Source organism: Musca domestica, unplaced genomic scaffold (genome assembly GCF_030504385.1).
Source record: "Musca domestica strain aabys unplaced genomic scaffold, Musca_domestica.polishedcontigs.V.1.1 2, whole genome shotgun sequence".
Lineage (NCBI taxonomy): Eukaryota > Metazoa > Arthropoda > Insecta > Diptera > Muscidae > Musca > Musca domestica.
Window position 1 is genome coordinate 42,950,814 of NW_026712249.1, and position 14,310 is coordinate 42,965,123.

The following is a 14,310-nucleotide window of genomic DNA, read 5'->3' on the forward strand; positions in this document are numbered from 1 at the left end:
GAGTTAGAAAATATCAGTCACTTTGCCGAAGGGTGTGTTGGTTAGGTACGACCCATCCTCACACTAGTTATTGGGATGAACCAAGTTTGAAATATAACTGAAGATTAATTTCGAATTTTATTATTTATTTATTTCTGGCCTTTTTCTCTAAGGTATTCCAAAGATTTCTATTGCTTTCAATTCGAAAGAAATTCAATTCGGGATGCACTAACTGGTCGTTTAGGTTATTTACTCGAATAGTATTAACCCGAATTTAGGTTATTTACTCGAATAGTGCCTCGAATCGAAATCTCAAACAAAACTAAAACATATTTCACATAAATGGGTTTTTATAAATTTTTTACTTGATTTCGAATATCGAATTTGGTCACTTGATTTAGAGTTGTCTTGTAACAGAAAATCCTGAACGGATCTGCAAAATTTGTTTGCCTTACACCAAGTTCTTTTTTCCCAGCCCCACCCCTTGACATTAAGGTTAATTTTATAAAAACAACAAAAATTTAATTGAACCCAACTACTTTTAAAACAACAAGTAAAAGTATCAGACAGTATTGCCGATAAATGTATACCCGCGGTCAATGTTCGATTGTTTAAGTATATGTTCACTTTTGTTATGATTATTCAAATTTTTAGCCCTCTATGGAGTAGGGCCCGAAGGAATGGGCCAATATTGTCCATATAGTATCGGACCTAAATTAATATGCCAGGTTTGGACTATAGTGGTTACTTCCTTCACTGTATATGAGTGAAGGACCATAAACCATATTTATCTAAAGTTTCTGGCTGAGGGAAATATTTAGACATAGAAAGTTGTAAAGAATCGCTGACTACTTTCGCAAGTTATGACAGATACATAAATGTATTGAGAATTTTGACGCTTGTTGTGGCTGAGGTACTAGAGGGGGTTCGCAGATATATATAATCTCTTTGAAGAGAGTTGGATGCCTATTTCGCTTTCTCTGAGTGTTTTGTTTTTAATAATCTTAAACCCCATGTGGCGGAGGTACCAGAAGAAATGGTCCGATATCTACCATCTTTACAACAGATATTGTGTAGATTGAAATATTAAAATGTACCAAGTCTAAATCTAATGGGAAGTTAATTTCGCGTTTTATGAGCTTCATATTTATTCAAAATGTTGACCCTTTGTGGGAGGGGTACCAGAAAGAGTGGACCGATATATTCCATCCTCACAACAGATCTTGTGTTGGTAGAAATAATGTGAATTATGAAGAGAACTGGATGGTTATTTAGGATTATATAATCATTTTGGTTATTCAAAACTTTGACCCTTCGTAGGGGAGGTACCATAAGGAATGGTTCGATCTATCTACCATCTTTATAACAGATCTTATGTTGATAGAAATATTAAGATGTGCCGAGTCTGATTCCGGTCAATTTCGCGTTTTATGAGCTTCATGGATATTTAAAATTTTGAGCCGTTGTGGGGAAGGTACCAAGACCTTGAGTTGATAAAAATATTGGAATGAGTGAAATTTGAAGGCACACATTTTATAAAAAAAAAAAACAAGATAAATAGGTGTAAGTTCTACCGGTCCGAATTTTGAATACCCTCCATCATTTGGAACGAATTTGGCAATTTAAAAAAAAAAAATCCATTAAAAATTCAGGTAAAATTTTAAAAATACCGAATGTAGCCGTTATATAAGGTTCTATACGACGACGTTGACCTGTATATACAACTTTTGTCATAATCCATTCAAATGGGATTCTTGAAAAAAAAATGTTGAATAATGCCGCTAAAATCATCAAAATATCGAATATCGGGAGGTTCCGTTATATAGGTACTGTCATAGGCTGTAGGGATACTACGAACTTTAAATACCAAATTTGAAAAAATTCTGGTGAAAATCGTCAAAATAGCGAATATCGGGTGGTGCCGTTATAGGGTGCCCATTTTCAATCCCAAAAGTCCAGCAGAAAAGTCCAAAAGTCCAGCAGACATAATATACAGGGTGAGATGAAAAAACTGCAGGCAACTTCACTATTATTCCAGTGACAGCTCATTATATTGTTTACAAGCGTACAAAAGCATTTTGGTGGCTATCGTTAGAGCACTCCAGCATTTAAATGTTAATAATTCTTTTGTGTCTCGTACCATTGCTCGTTACCGTGGTACTGGTAGCGTAGCCCGACGTCAATTTGTGTGTGGGCCGCCATAACAGCCGATGGTCGCTCTCCACTCGACATTTTTTGCTTTTATTCAATAAAATTTAAAAACAAGTGTAAAAATTATGGTTTTTGTCTTTGTTGCACTTTTTTAATCTCACCATGTACACTTGAGCAAAATTTTATCAACCTACTTCATTTCATTCGGAAGCTAGATTGATTTCCACAGACAGACGGATATAGCTAAATCGACATAGAATTGTATGCCGATTAGGTATATAGATATACTTTGTGGGGTCTAAAATGTATATTTCGAGGTGTCACCAACGGAATGACAAACTTATGGCGAATGGTATAAAAGTCGAAACAAATACATACAAAAAATGTTCTATAAAATATTACGATGTTCGACAGTTATCGAGACTACCAAATGAATAAATTTTTTGGAAGAAATATTTAAATGTTTGAAGATAGAGGAAATTGGGTGATCATTTCGCATTTTAAAAGAGTTAATCTTATTCAAAATATTGACACTTATGGAGAGGAATTCCAAAAGGAGTGGTCCATTTTCAGATATTTTCGATTTTCAGAATCGATTTTGGATAAAAATTATACAAAAATATGGGTTTCAGAAGAGTACCCTTACCATCAAGGAACAGGAGTAGTTTAAGGGGAGAGGGGGATATTTTCCTTCGGGATTTTTCTTAATTAATTGTGCCCTTTTAATACATTAATATTTCGAAAAATCAAACACAGAAGCAAAAGGATTAAAGTTTGTTTTGGAAATTTAAAGAATAAAAATATTATTGATTTTTAGGAATTTAGTTCAAGGAGTTCATTGAAGAACTTCCGTATCTGATTTGATACCTTAACATGTCTTGAGAAAAAAAGAAAATTTATTACATTTCTTAAAATTACAAAGTCTCAAATTACATGGACCGAATTCCGTTGGAAATTTTGTCAATATCCTGCACACAATTTAAAATCCTTAATTCTTTAAGCTTATTATAATTTGTGAACTGAAAGCGAATGGCTCAAATTATACCACAGATATCAAAATTATTAACAAAAGCAAGTAAACATTTTAAAAACATTGTCTTAAAATTTTTAATATTTATTCATTCAAATTTATTCAAAATTTCTCCAACAAAAATATATTTTTGTTTATAGCACAAAATTCACACACATTTCTAGAAATTAACATTAAAAGTTTAAAACGAGAATACAATTTTGGCTATGAAAGGGTATCATTAATAACGTATTCAACAGCATATGCAACCACTCCAGAAAAATAAAGGAGGAACATCCGAGCGAAGACTTTCAAAGGAATGTGCCCACACAGAGTGAAAGTATTTTCCTTTAGCCTGCCAACATATGCAAATGGTAGAACTGGTGATGGCGATGTCGAAAAAATGACGGCGATGATGGGACTAAACACAATAAACTCCACAAATATGACAGCACAGCGATTAATCATTTCAAGGGGAAACTCCAAGAAAAATACAACCTTAATGCATAAATAATTTATGGAAGAAAAAAAAATTGAATGAAAACTGTGTTTATTTGTTGCAAGTCTGTGGTCGTTATTGTAATTGAATTTTTTTTAAGAAAAACTAAAAAAAGACGATCACAAACTCTTCTCCGCTGCGGAAAGTTTTGAACTCGTAACGAGTTCGAGATATTACAATTAGAAGAAAGGATATTCTTAACTAATGTGTGAAACAAGCAGAACAGCGGGGGGTAAACCTACTGCCCTGTGAAATTGTTTTTGTTTTTATTTGTTTTTCATATGTCATAGATGTATGTCTATCTTAAACTTCAAATATGCGCACAACATCGCTCTGAAGGGAGAGAAATTGGCTTTTCTAGTTTGATATTTGTATTTTTTGTGTGATATTGAATAATCAAAGTATATTTTGCGGCAATTGGGAATGGGAATGCCACCAACCATTTCAACAGGGAGAAGACGAACCGTCAGACAACCTCGTCTGCTTACGATGAATAGAAAATGACTATTTGTACAAAGAAATTGTGGAAAAAGCATATGCGAATTATATGCAATGAAACGCTGTTTCTTGCTGAAGGAAGAAAAACTAGCAATTGCGAGGGGAGGACAACAAACCGGTTGCAAAATCCACCACCAAATGAAGTACAAGTACTCTTCGTTGATTGTCGCTACCTACTCACCTTTCTGATTGTTCAACATGGGGCACACAACGTATGGATGAGTAAAGTCTAATAAAACAAGTTTTGTTAAAAGCAACTTAACCATTGAATAAAACTTTTACCAACAACAAGGCTGTGTCTAGTATACCTTCAAAGCCGTTCGTCTATATACGCAAAGGAGTGGTGAAATAACTGACTGACTGACAGAGAATCAACGCCCAGACGAACGACTGAAGCTAGAATCTTGACCATGACCAGCCTTGGTGCGATGGCGTGTGATAAGGTACGAAAAGGTCTAAGATTCAACAAAAATTGAATACTTTCTATTAGACTAAGGAAATGAGCAAAAATTTGGAATGAGAGTCACTGATGGAGTGCAAGATAGATTTACCGAAGGGTTTTTGGAAAACCCAACTTTAGGATTACGAAAAGCTCTAAAATTTAACTAAACTTCTAAAATGGTGCCATTTGGTATTATGTGAACGGATAAAGCTAAATTTGGTATGAGAATCTAGGTTAGAAAGTATTTTTGTTATATGAAGGTAGATTTGCATATGTACAAACTGTACCAAATGGTGCTACATTCGGAACACTTTGAAATGTGTACTACAGGTGCACGAAAAGTATTGAATAGAAATATATTTGGTATAATTTGGTATTAGCTTAACATATATTGCTCGAAATCTGAAATTTGGTATTTGGGTTTGTACCATGTGTATCCTTGACATATGGAGGTAGTTTCGGAAATGTGTACTATAATTGTACGAAATGTAATAACTGGTACTATATGAAGGTGGTTTTGTTAAATGTGTACATTTGTTATTAAGGGATCCTGACATTTAACATCGAGGTCTCTGCTGCTACCAAAAAAAAAAGATATGTTATATTATGATTGGAGACGGATTCCTAAATTTTTTTTAATAAAAGTGATATTTATATAGCAGGACTATCTAAAACATTTAAATCCAAGAGTCCTGAGCAGAAAGTCTAATATTTGTTTTTTTATTTTTCAAAATACTGGAACCCCATAAAGAAAATTTTTGCAAAAATTCACGTTTTATTTGGTCAGAAAGTATTTACAACATTATTTTTCTTTAAAGAAGTTTTAAATAAAAAAATATAAAATTAAAAAAAAAATAAAAATTAAAAAAAAAAAATTAAAAGTAATCCACGATTTTTGGTAAGTCCTTAAAAAATCTTTACAAAAATCCACGATTCTTAGTCAGGCACAAAAATATTTTATTGTTTTTTGGAAAATCAACAATTCTTGGTCAACATGTCGTAAAATATTTTTTTAAAAAGTCCTCATTTCTTGGTCAATAAGTTAGGCCAGGTTACTTTGCCGGAAAGTCTTTGAAAATATTTTTTAATATACGATTCTTGGCTAAAAATATAAAAAAATTCAGATTCGTGACCAGAAGATCCTTAAAAAATATTTATTAACCAAAACTTGTCCCCGTATTGTCTTTTTTTTCAATTCACGATTTTTCACCAGGGATCTTAAATTGCAATAAATTTATGATTCCTTGACCAGAAATCTTAAAATATTTTTTTTTTTTGCAAAAAAAACGCGGTTCTTGTCCAAAATATATTAAAAACATTCAGGAGTTTTGGCGAGCAAATCCTTAAAAAAATGAAAAAATCCATGCTTCTAAGTCGCTATTCTTTGGCAGAAATTCCTTAAAAATTTTCTGGTATTGTTATACACCCGACTTGAAGTATTTTAAATTTATTTAGGTCCACTACTTAATATTTGACATTTCAAAAGTTTAATCCCGATTTCGAACCAAATTCGCACTTTTGCTTCTTACTGAATACCTGTTCACATTTTTAAATAGCTCCATAGAGCGACACAAGCCAACTTTATGTGCTTAAAATTGAAATAAAAATGAAACAAAAAATGTTCCATATAGATTCAGATTTTGGAATAGATCCCCACATAAAAAAACAAGTAAAAAAACATTCCTTTACCTTAGGGTAAAGGAAACATTAGAACCCATTGGTCCCACAAATACCAAGTTTTAGACATATTCGTGAGAAAATGTCGCAAAATCATCAAAATATTGAATATCGGGAGGTACCGCTATATAAAAAAACGTGAACCTATACATACAATATTTCGGCAAAGGAGCTAGAACCCATTAGGACACAAAAATACAAAGTTTTAGACAAATTCGTGAAAAAATGTGACAAAAATCATCAAAGTACCGAATATTTGGAGGTACCGTTATAAAAAACGTGAACCTATACATACAATATTTCGGCAAAGGAGCTAGAACCCATTAGGACACAAAAATACAAAGTTTTAGACAAATTCGTGAAAAAATGTGACAAAAATCATCAAAGTACCGAATATTTGGAGGTACCGTTATATGGGGGCTATACCAAATCGTGGACCTTTACATGCAATGTTTTGCCACCAAAGCTGGAACCTATTATGACTAACAAATACCAATTTTTAGACAAATACGTGAAAAAATGTGGCAAAAATCATCAAAATACCGAATATCTGGAGGTACCGTACTGTACTAAAACGTGGACGGATATATCTCATTTCCAATACCAACCATCCTAGACACAATACAAATTATTCTTCTGAATCTTGACGCTCTACGTCAAATAATGTGGGCTTTATCGTGATTTCGTCCTTGAACAGACAGACGGACATCGTTAAATCGACTTAGAATTTTATGCTGTTTATGAATATATATACTTTATGGGGTCTACGACGAATATTTAGGGATGTTACAAATGGAGTGACAAAGTTAATATACCCTCTTTCCAAGGTCGCGGGTATAAAAATACGTAAAATTTAAATAAAATTTGCGAAAAAGAAAATTTGGTTTGAATTAAAGTTCATGCTCATGAGCTGAGCGTACACTTCTCGATCTCAAGTCACAAAAAATTTATAGTTTTTAAACTAATTTTAAATGAAAAAATTTCAGAATATAGAACTTTTATATGGTTCCATAAGAATTTTGAATATTTTGTTGTTGCAAAATCGTCAGGCAAAATCCCATTATTGTTGTTTTTATAAAAACAGCGTTTGTTTATGAGTGGAGAACGATGGTAATGTTTACCAGGAGGTAAGGCAGGGAATACCTAGGTTTCGGAAAGAGCCACCAATCCTCATCAGTTCCCTTGTTTCTTGTCTGGGATATTCTCCCCAGAAGTTATTTAAAAAATAACTTCTATGACAAAAAACATTTTTTACCCAAGTGACGAGATCGTAAGCTCAATAGAAGAGGAACAAAAGAATTACATAAAACTAAAATCCTTACCCCCTGGTAAACATTACCATCGTTCTCCACCCATAAACAAACGTTGTTTTTATAAAAACAACAATAATGGGATTTTGCCTGACGATTTTGCAACAACAAAATACTATGGTATCCCAAACAAGCAAGCCAAACACTGTTCAATTTTGAATATTTTTTTTTTTTTTTTTTTTGTTATGTAACACATTTTAATTCTGATATCTCAAATTACGTCAATAGTAACAATGATTAAAATATAGCACAATATTTTAAAACTGTCAAAAATGAAAACAAATTGTTATTAGAAAAATTCAAAATAATTGATGCTGATGACCGCCTATGCTATATTGGAATAAATAATTTATATTCCCCCCTAAAATTCCTCCCCTCCACTCTCCACCGTTTAGACAATATTCCAAATAAAAATTTGAAAAACAATAGTCAAAAGTTTTGGCGATGGTCGGGGGAAAAATGATGTGATGATATGGGCCAATGGTGCTTCAAATAACAAAAACGGACGCACAAAAACAAAAACACCAACAACATTCTAAGGGAAAACATAAAAAACAATAAACTAGTTATCCTCCTCCTATTATCAAAATGGGATTTCCATTTAGGGCTGATGTTCAAAAAATGTTATTGTTTTTATTAAGTGTCGCATGATATGAAAAACCCTCATAAACACTTCAAGTGCCAACATGACATTTGTGCAGAAGTTGGAAGGGAGAGGATGTGTGTATATGTAGGACCGGCTGGCTGAATGACGATGATGGCACTGATGCTGCTACTGCTACTGTTGTTGCCTATGGCTGACTCCTTGGTATCCATGATATGTAGCTGTTGGAATGTGTGTCACACTGTGTGTGTTCGTGTGCTTGTGAGTGTGGATTAAACTAAAAGACTTATCCATTCGTGCTAATACAGCCTTAAATAGTTTTCAATGTAAGGAAGAAGAGGAAATACGAGGATTATATTTCTGGCCAGGAAATCTTAACAATATTTAATTGACAAAATCCAAAAAAAATCTTGAATATATTCGTAAATAATCTATTAGGGATTAGAAAATAGTTTTGATTAAACAATTTCTATTAAAATTCACTATTTTTGGTCAAAGCATCCTCTTCTTAAAAATACGCTATTACGCAACAAACATTTTTATTACCCACTACTCTATATTGCCAAGAAATATTCAAGAATATTTTAAACTAGCTACAAGTTAGTTTTTAAAAAAAAATATTTAAAAAAATCCAGAAGATTTTTTATTAAATTTAAGAAACCCATAACTTATATATAATTGACAAGTCCTTTAAAGGATTTATAACAGGAAATCATTTAAAAAGTTATATTGTCCAAAACTCTCTTAACTTTTTTAAGGCATAATTAACACAGTACTTAAAAATATTTTAAAAACTCCATAATTTTAAAATTTGCAGTTCTTGAAAAAGGAGTCCTAACAAATAACTGACGGACTGAGAGTTCAAGCCTAGATGAAACGGCAGAATCTAAAATCTTGAAATTTTGCACGATGCTGAGCCTTGGTGCGTGATAAGAACGAGATTTTGAGAATTCGTACTAAAGTGGTAAGAAAAGTACCAATATGTAGTAAATACTAAATACTTTGTATGGTGCAAAAGTTTTTTGGAAATTCGACCTTTAAGGTAAGAAAACTTGTAAAATAGTACAAAACTTTTCAAAAGTTTCAGAAATGTGTACTATAATTGTATAAGAAGCACTGAATGGTACTGTATATGGAATTGAGTGTAGAAATAGAGATAAAATGTTCAAATTTGCAATATGGTTTAGATTTGTAAATTTGGTATTGGGTAAAGGAATAAAGCTGCAATCCTCAAATTTTATATAGATTAAACTGTTGGTGTCTGTCGTTAATACATGGAGGAGGTTTCGGAAATGTGTACTATAATTGTGCGAAAAGTACTGAATTGTACCATATGTGGTATTGGGTGAAGATAAATTTAAATTTGTCATTTAGATAAGTGTTGGTATCTTTGTTTGAGATTTGTGAGTGATTTAGAATTGCGTACTTTATTTATACGAAAAACACTAAATGGTACTAAATTTGGTATTGGGTAAAGGGCTAGGGTAAATTTGATATTGAGGTCTCTGTTGGTATCTGGAATTGAGATATGGAGTTGGCTTCAGAAATGTGTACTATAATTGTATGATAAGTACTGAATGGTACTATATTTGATATTGGGGATAGAGATTAAATTCTGAAATTTTATATTTCGATAACTATTGGTATCTGAGGTTGAGATTTGGAGGTGAAATTGGGGAATGCGTACTATAGTTGTAGTTTTATTATTTACGAGAAATGAAAGTCTGAAAGTTGCCGACGAAGTGCGGGTAATTGCTAGTATTTTTATGAAATTGCTATTTATATGTAGCAGGAATTTCAAAAAATAAGTAAATCCAAGTGTCCTGTGTCTATTAAAAATTAAACATTTTTTTTTTTTTTCAAAATACCAAAGGCTCATATGGAAAATTTTAAAAAATTCACGTTTCTTGGACAACATTTCGCTACAAACTTTTTTTTTATAAAAATTTCCGAATTTAAAAAGAAAGTAAACCTTAGAGTCTTGGCCGGAAAATCCATAAAAAAATCCATTAAAAGCATAGTATAGAATGTACTGAAAGTGCAGTTGATGAGATAATTTTAAATAATTGATGAATAATTCGAATAAAATAAATAATTTTCAAACAATTGAAAAGCTGTAAGTTCAGCCGGGCCGAGATTTAAAAACTTTTACCATTTGGAAAGAAGTTGCAAATTTTCAAAAAAAAGCCGAATAAAGGGAGGGGGGCTATGCGAAGACCTGGACCCGTTAGGAACATCAATTTCCAAATTTACCGAATATATACGGATGCAGACATATGGGGACTATACCAAAAACCCATTTTTAATACCAAAAGTCCTGCACACCTAACACAAATCTGAGTAAACATCAATAAATCGACTTACAATTTTATGTTGATCAAAAACACACAAAAACTTTGTGGGTCTAAAATGTATATTTCAAGGTGTAACAAAAGGAATGATAATCTCAATATACCCTCCATTCTATGGTGGAGGGTATAAAAATTCACGGTTTTTGTTTAGAAAGGCCTTAAAAATTAAGTCTTTAAAAATAATAAAAAGGTCTTTTAAAAATATTTTTAAATAGGTTTCTCAAGAAGTCCTAAAAATTGTAGAGTAAAGTTACCATTTTGCACTAGGAAGCCCTTGAAAAATATTTGCAATCTGTGATTCCTGGAACAGAAATCCTTAAACATTTTTTTTGAAAAAATTAACGATTAACTGTGTCCTCGAAATATTTAAGTAACTGCGTTTCTTTGTCCATTGAGGAACAGGTAAATGTCCGATTCTTGGTCAGGAAGTCCCCCCACGAATAATGGTGAGAAGTCCTTAATAGGTTACATTTAAAAGTCACTATTCTTTGGCAGGAAGTCTTTAAAATATTATTAAAGAATCCACGACGCATTAGTACAACGTGCTTATTTCTTATTAACAATAAATTCAAGGTTTTTTGGACAGAAAATAATTGCAAAATATTTTTAAAAGATTCACGATTCCTGATTAAATGGTTTTGAAAATATTGTTTTAAAATCCAGGCAGTTATTTCTTTATTATTCCCCATAATTATTTTCCCTCCATCGATCGCCCTTATGTAACCACGTGTCAACACATCCATTCACACACTTACAACATTATTACCCATTCTATTGAAAAAGAAGACATATTTTTTAAAAATAAAATGTTCACACATTTTAAGCAAAAACGAAAAAAACAACAACAAAGAATTTCAACGCCGTTGCCAAAATAACAGATGGCAGATGAATTTAAGTACTAATGACTAAACTTCGGGGCTAACCTTCACATCTACTGTCCATGTCGACACGAAATACAAAAACAAACAAAACTCCAGATTCAAATGTTAGCATTCCGGGGCAGCAACAGCAGTTTATAACACCAAATCGCTTGCCAAAATAGTTGAGTGAGTAACCCTTCACATCCATCCTATTGTCCTTTTGTTTGTTTTTTGGTTCATTATGTCTCTCTTGCCCAAAATGCGTCAAAATAGTGTTGGGAGAGATATGTATATAGTTTTTGTTTGTCAGGCTATTGTTTTCTTCGGGGTGGTATGGGTTTGGGTGCTGTCTAATGGGAATCTTGTTTGCAAAAATTCCTTTCATGTCATTTAATATGGATGTGAGCTAAGTGTGAATATTGTGTCGTCAAAGTTGGCTTAATTTATATGAATATTTAAATTTTAAATGCTGATGAATGAACAATTTAATTAGGAAATACTTTCCGAGTGCATAATTTTGCACTTTATCGTAAAATGTTACAACATAAAGTAATTTAAGTATTTTAATATAATGAACAATGAAATTTGAATGCATTTCTTAACAATAATCTTTCGAAATTTTCTTTGCCAAATTAGTTGTATTCGGGCGACACATACCGAAATACGTTGGTATATTTGGCAAATATTTGGAAAATATTGCAGGGTGAGATGAAAAAACTGCAACCAACTTCAGACTGCTGTCATTTCAAAGCCACTCGTCCGCAGCTGTTAAAATTATCCCAGTGACAGCTTATTATATTGTTTACAGGCTCACAAAAGCATTTTGCTGCGAATTTCCCAGAAAAAAAGTTATTCATGATGGAGTTCAAGCGTGATAGTGTGCTTTCTTTATATTTGGCTGGAAAACCACAAGTGGCTATGGTTAGAGCACTCCAGCATTTAAATGTGAATGGATGTTTTGTGTCTCTTACCTCGCTCGTTACCGTGATACTGGTAGCGTAACCCGTCGTCAACGAAGTGAACGGAAGAAAAAAGCAACATCAGCAGAAATAATTCAAAAAGTAAAGAAGCGACTTGATCGAAGCCCTAGTCGCCAAAGAGTTGCTTCGCTTGGCCGAAAGTGGTGAACTGCCGAATTTGGTTTTCTCCGATGAGAAAACATTCCATTCCGTTGTTCAGCAGCTTGTAAACAAACAAAATGATCGTGTTTACTTGCTTAAGAAGTCAGCTGAAAATGGTTGGCCACCAGAACTCATTTAGTGCCAATTCGAACTATTCCTACAAATATAGGACGCATTTCTAAAACCACCTCCATATTTTAACCACGGACACCAACAGTGACATCTATTTAAAATTTCGAAATTTGAACAGATACCCAATACCCAATTGTACCAAATGTACTACTCTTCAATCACTGGTAGTACAACATTCCAAAACCACCCCTTTCTCACAAACATTCCACCAACAGGGACCGCAATACAAAATTTCAGAGTGATTCGTTTACCCTAAACCAAATTTAGCATCATTCAGTACAGTTCGCAAAATTTGTACACATTTACCAAACCCCCCTTTATATATCAATCTTACTTTCCAACCTCCCCATAGTAAATGTTAAGTTTTTAGCTCTATCCATTCACATAATACCAAATGGTACCATTTTAGAACTTCGTAACCTTAAAGTTCGAATTACAAAACAGCCTTCTATCCTGAACTCCATCAGTGACTCTCATTCAATTCTGAATATTAAATTTCTGGTAGATTTTAGAAATTTTGGTAACCTTTTAGTAGGAATTTCCAATTTCCTGCAAAATTTCAAGATTCTAGCTTTAGCCGTTTCGTCTGTCAGATAGTCAGTTTTTTCACTATTTTTTGCACATACAGATTCTGATATATTTATACTTTCAGCCATATGGCTATATACAATTTGATACGGTCAAAACGTGCCTAGTCGAAATAACGGTCTAGGTCTCTTTGGACCAAATCCGTTTCAGAGCATTTGGAGTCGATCTAGCGATGTCCGTGGCTGGTGCTCACGATAACTCTGGAAGAGAGTATCTGATTTGGTCCAAATTGGGTACATCCTAATACTTTTGTCAAACTTAGATCAAGTTCGGAGATGGGCAATATCGGTCCACTCCTTCTGGTACCTCCCACACAAAAGGTCGAAATTTCCAAAATATATATTTTTTGCACAGAAATAGAAAGGATAATCCGATTTTGCTCCAACTTTGCAAATCCTAATACTTGCGTCAGTGCTAGATCAGATATGAAAATGGACAATATCGGTGTCTACCTCCCCCACAAATGGTCAAAATATTGAATAATTACAACTCTCATTAAATGTGATGTAAGAGTTCGATTGTCATGAACAATATCGATCCACTTCTTCGGGTACCTCACCCACAAAAGGTCGAAATTTTCAAAAATATATATTTTTGGCACAGAAAGGGACAGGATAATCCGATTTTGCTCCAACTTTGCAAATCCTAATATTTGCGTCAATTCTAGGTCTCGGGCCAAAATGGATAATATTGGTCCACTCCAGCAAGTACCTCTCCCACAAAGGGTCAACATTTTGAATAATTTATTAATAATATTTATGTCGTAATTATTTAGGTCCGATACGAAATGGATAATATTGACACATTTTTTCCAAAGCCCACTCCAGAGTTTGAGAATTCATAACAGAAATCAAAATATTTTAAAATAATTGAACATTGGCTGAGGGTTTACATCTGTCGGCAAAACCTACCGATACTTTTTTACTTGTTTAAATAAAAATCAATAAAAACGCCATTAAATAAAGCTGGGCCGAACTTTATATACCCTACACCCACCATGAGTAAGTTTGACTTATGGTAAATTCGACTATCTTCAAAGTCCTCCATTTTTAAAGCAGTTGCAATACCCATGGAAACATAAGGGGCTAT